The sequence below is a fragment of the Mastomys coucha genome, unplaced genomic scaffold, assembly GCF_008632895.1.
Source record: "Mastomys coucha isolate ucsf_1 unplaced genomic scaffold, UCSF_Mcou_1 pScaffold12, whole genome shotgun sequence".
In the NCBI taxonomy this organism is placed as follows: domain Eukaryota; kingdom Metazoa; phylum Chordata; class Mammalia; order Rodentia; family Muridae; genus Mastomys; species Mastomys coucha.
Window position 1 is genome coordinate 18,907,408 of NW_022196894.1, and position 7,974 is coordinate 18,915,381.

Genomic DNA, 7,974 nt, shown 5'->3' on the forward strand with positions numbered 1-7,974 from the left:
GGCAGGAATTCTGTTGGAAATCATTCAAATGAGGCTATGAAACCAAAACCCTGTCTCAGAACAAATTGGCCAGATTTGGCCTGGAGCCGGGGTGCAAACGCAGTGGAGGAGGTTGGCCCCCTGGCTGAGGCCGGGAGGGGTTGAACAGAAAGAACCCCAGTGTGTGGCCCCGGGAGCTTGGGCTTTGGCTGAGATGAGTAAAAGGGACAGTCATCTGCTGTTTCCTGCCTGTGAGCTGCCTGTCAGGGCAGAGGAGGGGGAGGTGGGGTACCCCAGCCACCTCTCTGGCCTGGCCTGGCCTGGAAGGAGGGCCTGATCTACCACTGATGCCCTCTACAACTGCTGTGACTCTCCTCTATTTCCTTGCCTCTGTTTCGGCAGTCTGCTCCCAGAAGTTCCCCACTCGAGACTGAGACTCTAAAAGAGTAAATCTGGCCAGGGGCTGGGAAGAAGCCCCCATCTGTGGCCTTAGAGATGCCAAAAGGGGGGATGGTTCTCATTTTTGTGCCACAAGGAAGACTTTGGTGCCACTCACCAGGCCACAGTTGCCAGAGCCAGGCACTTCTGTGTGCAGAATGCCTAGAGGACAAGCACAGAGCACAAGCTGGGGAGGGGTGGCAGTAGGTCGGCACTAGGGCCAGGCAAGAGCAGGTGTGAAGGAAAAACCAAACCTCTAGACTTCATCAAAGGGCCTTCTGTGTGAGTGAGGGCACCTTGGAGAGATTACTCAGGTCCATGCTGCCTAGAGAGGAATGAGAGAGGTGGCCAGGAACAGATCAAGAGGCCAGTGACAGGATCTGGAGTCTTCCTCTGGCATTAGCTTCCTACCCAGCCATTACAGTGTGTCTGAGACTCTTCTGAGGGAAAACGGGTTTCTTTGCCATGCCAGCACTGGTTGTTATCTCTTAGATCAAGGGAGAAGATAGAACCTCAGAACCAGGTGAAGCAGGATGCTAACCCAAGCCAGTATGTGCTGTCCTACCTAATGTTCCCATTCCTGCTGTCATCCCAGGGGGTCTGCTGGCATCCAGCTCTGAAAACACTACCCTTCATTCAAGGTGCTGCTTGTGTCCCATGACAAGCACTCCTGCTTTGTGACTCAGCCTGTGATCCTCCTCACTCTTTTCTGGGCCACTACCAGAGAACCGCTTCCTCCCCACTGCCTCCTTAGCAGGAGTCCCAGAGGCTCCTACCCCCGGCAGCATCACCCCCAAATCCTTTCTGCTTTTCTCTCCATGTGAAACTCAATGGCTTCCCTGACCTGCCCTCTCAGAGTATGGGTCTCAGTCTTGTTCACTCCTGTACTACCTCAGAGAGTTCCCAGGATTCCCTCTGCTCTCTCCAAGTCCTCTGTATAGTTCCCAACCATACTCCTAACAGGAACTTCTCAAGGAATGAGAAGGGACCCTCTTGACTTCTGACGGGTGAGATCTTATTTCTAGCCCTTCCTCTGGGATCAGGCTGGGCTTGGACCTCTCCTCTCAACCCCTTCCTTTTAACTGAGGAGGGCCACAGGGGTGGTGAGAGAGTTAGAGAGAAATAGGAGGGGTAGGAGAGGTGGGGGAACCAGTCCGGTGTTGTTCTTGGCGTGGAGCCCCCAGCCCCAGGGAAATCCTGACTCTGTGGAAAACTGAGCAGGCAGTCAGGCAGGGGAGGGGTTGGGGGAAGAAGAGGAGGAGAGGGAGGAGGATCAGGGCTCAGTGTGAGGTGGGGACTCCTTTCATAAATCAATCCCACCAGCCTCTCAGGCCTGACAAAAACCAGAGACCCAGGATCCCTTGGGGGTCAGGGCTGGGGAAGGGGCACAGACCCTGGCTGGGTTGTAAAGGAGGAAGGGCTCGCTGAGGACAGCATCTCACTGCAGCACCCCACCCCCACCCCATCAGCAGGTGTGTGTGGTGGCAGGGGTCTCCAAAAACAGCATCATGACTACCAGAAGAACTGGGGTGGCTGTGACAGACTGACAGGGGTGGGGCCCCAGGCTCTGCCACTCACAACACTTTTATGGCCCCATCCAGGCCTGGCTCAAGGGCTAAGGCATTGACGTTAAGTTAAGTTATTTCATCTTTGCAGGCCTCCATCTTCTCATGCTGCAGGGCTGTGAGGGGTGGGGGGGTGGTGGGGGGAGGAGATGACTATTGCCAGAGGCAGAATCCCACTTTCCCATCCTGATGGGTTCTCTAGCTTTCTCTGTCCTGGCCGGGAAAAAAAGCATCATTGTCTAGAGCTAACGGGTCAAAGGTTAGGAGTCTGGACTCCTCCATTTGGTAAGTGTGTCCTTGTGGGATTCCAGAGCCCTTCAGATTCACAGTTTCTATCTGTAAGGTGGATGTCAAAATGTGGCTTTGGCAGGGCTGTCTGCCAGTGGCTATTGTATGTGAAATGCTGGCAGCACACATTCCCAGTGTAAGGTCTCTCTGAGTCTGTCTCTCAGGCATCTGGAGGGCTCAGCCTTCCCAAAGTGGCTTCTCTCCTTTAATTCTTACTCATCCATGAGAATCAAGGGGCTACAGCTTCCCGTTCAGCAATGTGGGAAACCATCCCACCTCACCCCTTAGCTTCCCACCTCTCTTAAGTGATCCTTGAGTCTCCTGTCCCACCAAGGCCAGCGCCTCCACTTGCTCACTGTGCCACTGGGCCAGAGCAACTCTGCGAAGGTACTGCACAATCAATAAATGCATGCTTGGAGATGAGCTGTCCTAATCAGCCACTGCCCTTGTCTCCGGCGAAGGTCCAGTCTCAGCCATTCCCTGGGCCTTCATCCTAGGGAATTCACTATGTAGACTAGGCTGTAATCGAATTCAAAGAGATCAGCCTGCCTCTGCTTCCTGAGTACTGGGAAAGCTCTGAAAGCTCTGAAAGCTCTGTACCACACCTGGCATAAGATTCCATTCAAGCTCTTCCTTTACCCTGTCTCATCCAGGGTCCTGTGGTGACTGAAAGTCAATACCTTGCAATGGCTTCCCATCCCAGTTAGGGCCAGGCCTCACTCAATGTCAACCATATTCTTAATAAAGACATACTGAAATAACTCATCAAAATAGGGACTCACCTTTGAAGTCTTTGCTGTTCCTCTGAGAGAAACACAGTCATGCACTTAGTCCTTAGATAATAATGTTTTCTTGCAACTACATTATACTCCGACTTTCCAGGAAAATGTGACCAACCCATCTCCTATGACCAATCTATGATTCTCCTCCCTTGGCATGCTTCCCTTCTTCTTCAGCTTTCAGGACTCTTTCCTCATAGGAAATCCCTAGGGTGTAGTCAGTGGTTGGTTAGTAGGTGGACAGACACTGTCGCTGGCTACTACAGGCCTCTACTTTTGAGTTCAGACAAACCTACTGGGCCAAGCCAGTTTATCCAGAGAAAGTCAGCAGGAGGCTGGTCTCACTAACCTCCTTAAAACACTTAGAATCTATTGTTATATCCTTTTCCCAATGACTGCTGACTTCTAGGATTTTATGCCCTGCAGTCCCACGAGACCATGTCCCAGGGTATAGGGGCAACAGAGTCAAATCCACCGGCCTCCAGATTGCTGGCTGACCCGCATATAGGACAGAATGCTGTGATCTGAAAGTACAGGCTGCTAGTATTTGGAGGCAGGTAAGAAGACCAGAGGAAGGGGTGGCTGAAGAGTGAGAAAATAATCTTTGCCCAAGTCTATCTTGTCTAGAAGCCAGCCTCTGAATACAAAGGCAGTGCTGGTCCTTTGTGTCTTTGGGACTCTTGCTTGCTAAGTCTCACTCACGTGGGTCAACCCATGCCAGTGACTCCCCCAGTCACCTCAGCTGCGAATGGCTAGAGAAAGCAGTTCTCAAACAGCAAGGTCCTTCTGCAACTGCCACAACAGGTGGGCTTCCAGACTCTGCTTGATTGCTCCCAAGAACGGGGCACCTTAGTGCCTGTCACAGCAGCTCCCTCCATGGTGGGCAGCTGAGATGACTGAGGGGTTCAAAGTGGAGGATATCCAGCAAGCATTTATTTCTGATCCCTCTGTGGAAGCGCAGAGGGGTCAGAGAGCACAGCTGTGGCTAGACATCCATTCGGGAGGGAGGTGGGCAGGGCTGCCGGCTTCGGGTGAGGCCCGGGCTTCTGGAAAAGAGGCTACAGCCAAGGGAGACAAAGGACAGGGTTTGAATCACCACTTCACCATTAACTCACTGTGTGGCCTTACGAGGCTTCTCCTCTCTTCAGCCTCAGTTTCCACAGCTATAGTGGAAGGATGGGCTTGGGGACCGCAAGGACTCTTCCCCTGGTGAAAGCCACTCTTCTGTATGTCTGAATATCTGGCACTGGTCTACAAAGGCTGGGCTGGCTAGAGAGAATGAGCCCTGTGTGGGGCGGGACAAGGTCTCTTTTATTTCTCCAGGATTTGGCAGGAGCCTACAACTACCCCCTCTCCCACCAAGGTCAAGCGGACACTGACCTAGTGGGGCATAGCTGCCTTGAACAGTTTGGGGTCAGGAGCTGGCGTCTCAAGCTACAACCGTGTTGTGTGCTTTGTGTTCCTCGCAGCCTTTCTTCCTTAGCAGCAGCCTTGACAAGGCCCCACTGGCCCTAGTAGCAAACAGGCCTGCTAAGGAATCCAGACCAGCCACCTATAAACCCACTGGCCTTGGGGAGGTCACTTGCCCTCCTGATCTGGGATTTATCGATTCTGATGGCCACCCTTCATGGCTGCAGGGAACAAGCAGCACGCCTATAGTGCATGCTTCAGGAAGACCCCCTGTGCTGTTCAACATCAGAGACGCTTTCAAGGCAGAGGTGCCAAGGAATTGGCATGAGTCTGGACCTGCCCCTGCTGTCACAGTCTCTTTGCCTGTCTGTCTTCCTGTCTGCCTGTTGGGGCACTGGGGGCCCTTAGATCCACATCTCTAAAATCTGGACAATTTAAGGCAGTCAAAGCAAACCTTCCACTTGCTCTGTTTGTGCCAAGAGCCAAAACTCTCCTGGCTGGCTGGGTTCCAGGTGTGCTTGGTGCCCTGCCTCAGTGGATCTGGTTGTGGTAGTTCTATCTATAATGCTGCCCCACTGGCTGGGAATGCTCAGTGAGGCCGGATCTCTCTAGCCTGGCCTCCAGTCATTGCAAACTGTAGAGTTGGATCAGGACCTACCCAGAATGGTAGGATAGATAATAGTCATGTGCTCAGAGGGCCCATGGTTCAAAGCCAGGAGATGTCCCTGTATCCAGCAGCACACAGGGGAGGGCCCCAGACTCCTGCTTTGACCTCATGAGGTGGGAGTTGTCCAGACAATTTTCACAGATCCATAAAACTGACTTAGTGGGAGGTCAACTGTGGGAGTGGCTCCAAGGAACCAGGTGGGAGCCCAGAGGGCACCAATGAGGTTTCTTTTATTACCATTATATATTAATTATCGTGTGACAGCCATTGCTTACTAACTGCTGCGTGGGCTTGTGTGTGATCATGGTGGCACCTGAGGGGTTGCCTCAGCCCTATTCTTTTTGGAATTATTACCATCATTAATTTTAGCCTCTGCGTTCTCAGTAGTCATCCTATAATACAGTGTTACTGCTACAACTTCTTAAATCGCCTACTGGCTACAAGTGTAACACCAGGGTGTAATTACAAACATATTATATTTATATTTGGCTAATTCTGCCTTCCTCCTGACTGTAAGCTCTCAAAAGGCAGTTGGCTGCATGCTAGTTTCTTGCATCAAGTTATAGGTACTTGTACAATTTTGGTGACTGCATTTATGGATGAACCATTGAATCCCAGTCAGTAAGGAGGTTCAAAAAGGTGAGACAGAAAAACAAAACAAAACAAAACAAAACAAAACAAAACAGGTGAGACAGGACTGCAGATGGGGGTTGAGAAAGGGGACAGTGGGAGAAAGACTTCGAAGTTGGTGTGGAGATGAACTGGGAGGTCACAACACTGACAGAGAGAGACCATCTTCAGTAAATCAGGTGCAGGTCTGGCATGGAGCAGCTGGACAAGGCCTCTTGCCCCACCCGGAGGGGAGCTGCACCTCTGGCCCCAGGAAATCCAAGGGAGTCTGTGGATCCAGCTTTATCTTGCATCATAAGACCCTTATAACTCAGAAGAGCCACCAGCTCTCTCTCTCTCTCTCTCTCTCTCTCTCTCTCTCTCTCTCTCACACACACACACACACACACACACACACACACACACTCAAGGGCATTCTGCCAAGACATCAGTATTTAGGCCATTTGGGGAAAGTGGTGGAGGCAGGGTCTGATTCCTGAAGGTGTAGCTTGGATCTTCCCCTGCTTGGGTCCTTTCTGATTTACTCTTTACCTCCCAGTTTCATTCCTTAGTGCCATATTCTGGGAGTGTGGAGAGGGACGTTTCTTGGAATCATGAAGATCTCAGCTCTGTCACCTCCCGCCCTGGGACCTTGAGCCCACTTAGCCTTTTCAAGTCAACTCCCTTATGTCTACAATGGTGATGATAAATAACCCTACCTTGGGGTGTTGTTGAAGGGACAGAAGGTCCTACCGCTCTGAGCCTGCTCTTACCCCCCAGCTATGTGGGGTGGGGTGGGGCTTACTGCCTGGGTCTCAGCTTCCACATCTGTCATACAAGAAGGGTGGCTCCCATCTTCTCGAAGGCCCCTTCCAGCTCCAACTTGCTTGGTTCTATTCTGAGAAGAGAGCCCCACCTCTGGGGAGGGGGAACATGAACATTCTTTCAGCTGCGATTCAACCCAGGCACATGTTTGCCCAGCCCCATCCTTCACATTTAGCCCGTAGCTGTTGCCACGATGGGCACGCCCTTGGCACCACTCTCTCTTCCCTCCCCCACGAGCCAGGGCCACAGGTGGGTGGCTCTACTTCTGTGGTGCCTAGGGGGATTGGAAGGCCAAAGCAAGAGGATGGGAGAGAAGAGGGAAGGGGCTGGGTTTGTAGAGCGGGAAGGTGGGGAGGTGTCCTTGAGTACTTGAGTTGAATCACAACGCTGTCCATGCAAGCAAGTGTTCTAGGACAAACGTTTTTATTAACCTTTTGGGACTCTGTTTCCCTCTTTTATGAATTAAGAATAATAAGGATTTTAAAAGCATTCGATTGCTGTGAGGATTAATTGAACGAATACTTGTCAAGTGCCTGGTTTGTGTATAGTTCTGTTCTCTGCAAGACAGGCACCACACCCCCTTTTTCTGTTCCCTGAAAGCCCTGTGGGGGCGCTTTGACGACTTTCTGAGACGCGCTAGAGGCAGCCGGGCCAGCTCACCCTGGTGACAGTCTGAGTCCTGGGCCGGGGAGCTTCAGCCTGGGAGCCCAGCTTGGCCGCTGGCCCTCCCGCCCCGCCCCCACCCACCCTGGGAGCGCACCAGTGCCTTTGATCTGCAGCCTTCAGTGGGATTAGGAGTCCGCGAGCCGGGCTCCCCGGGTCCCCGCTCCCCGTCGCCTTCTCTCTGGCCCTCGGGCTGGCTCCGCCGCCGGTGGTCCCCGCCGCTCCTCCCGGCAGGCCACTGGGATTCCCCTGCGACGGGCTGCGCAGGGCGGGAGCGGAGGCCCGAGCGGGAAGCGTCCTCTTGGACATTTTGGCAGGGGACGCTGTGTAAAGTGTTTAAAAAGAAAAACTCTCCGGAGGAGGACGTAACCTTTTCTTAACATCTGGGGCTCAATTAGCTAATGACAGCAAAGCCTTCTCCGGTGTCGCTGACCCCTGGGCAGCAGCCCGGCTCCCCCACCCCCGGTATTTATACAGCTGCGGCCCCTCGCTGGGACGGGGGGCAGGGGGCTTGGCTGGGTTATCTCGGCGGAGATCCGCCGCCCACCCCAAAAAACGAGAAAGAAAAGGCTTAGCACGCCGTCCCACCGCCGGGCCCCTCAGCTCTTCTGGGCGTCTCTCCCTCTCCCTTCCCTTCCCGGTCCTTCACGGCCTCCCTGCGCTCTCCCCTCAGCTGCACTCCCCTCCCCCGCACCCCTCTTCCTTTCTGCTGCAGCCCTCTCCCCGCTTCTCTGCTCCCTTCCCCCTTCCC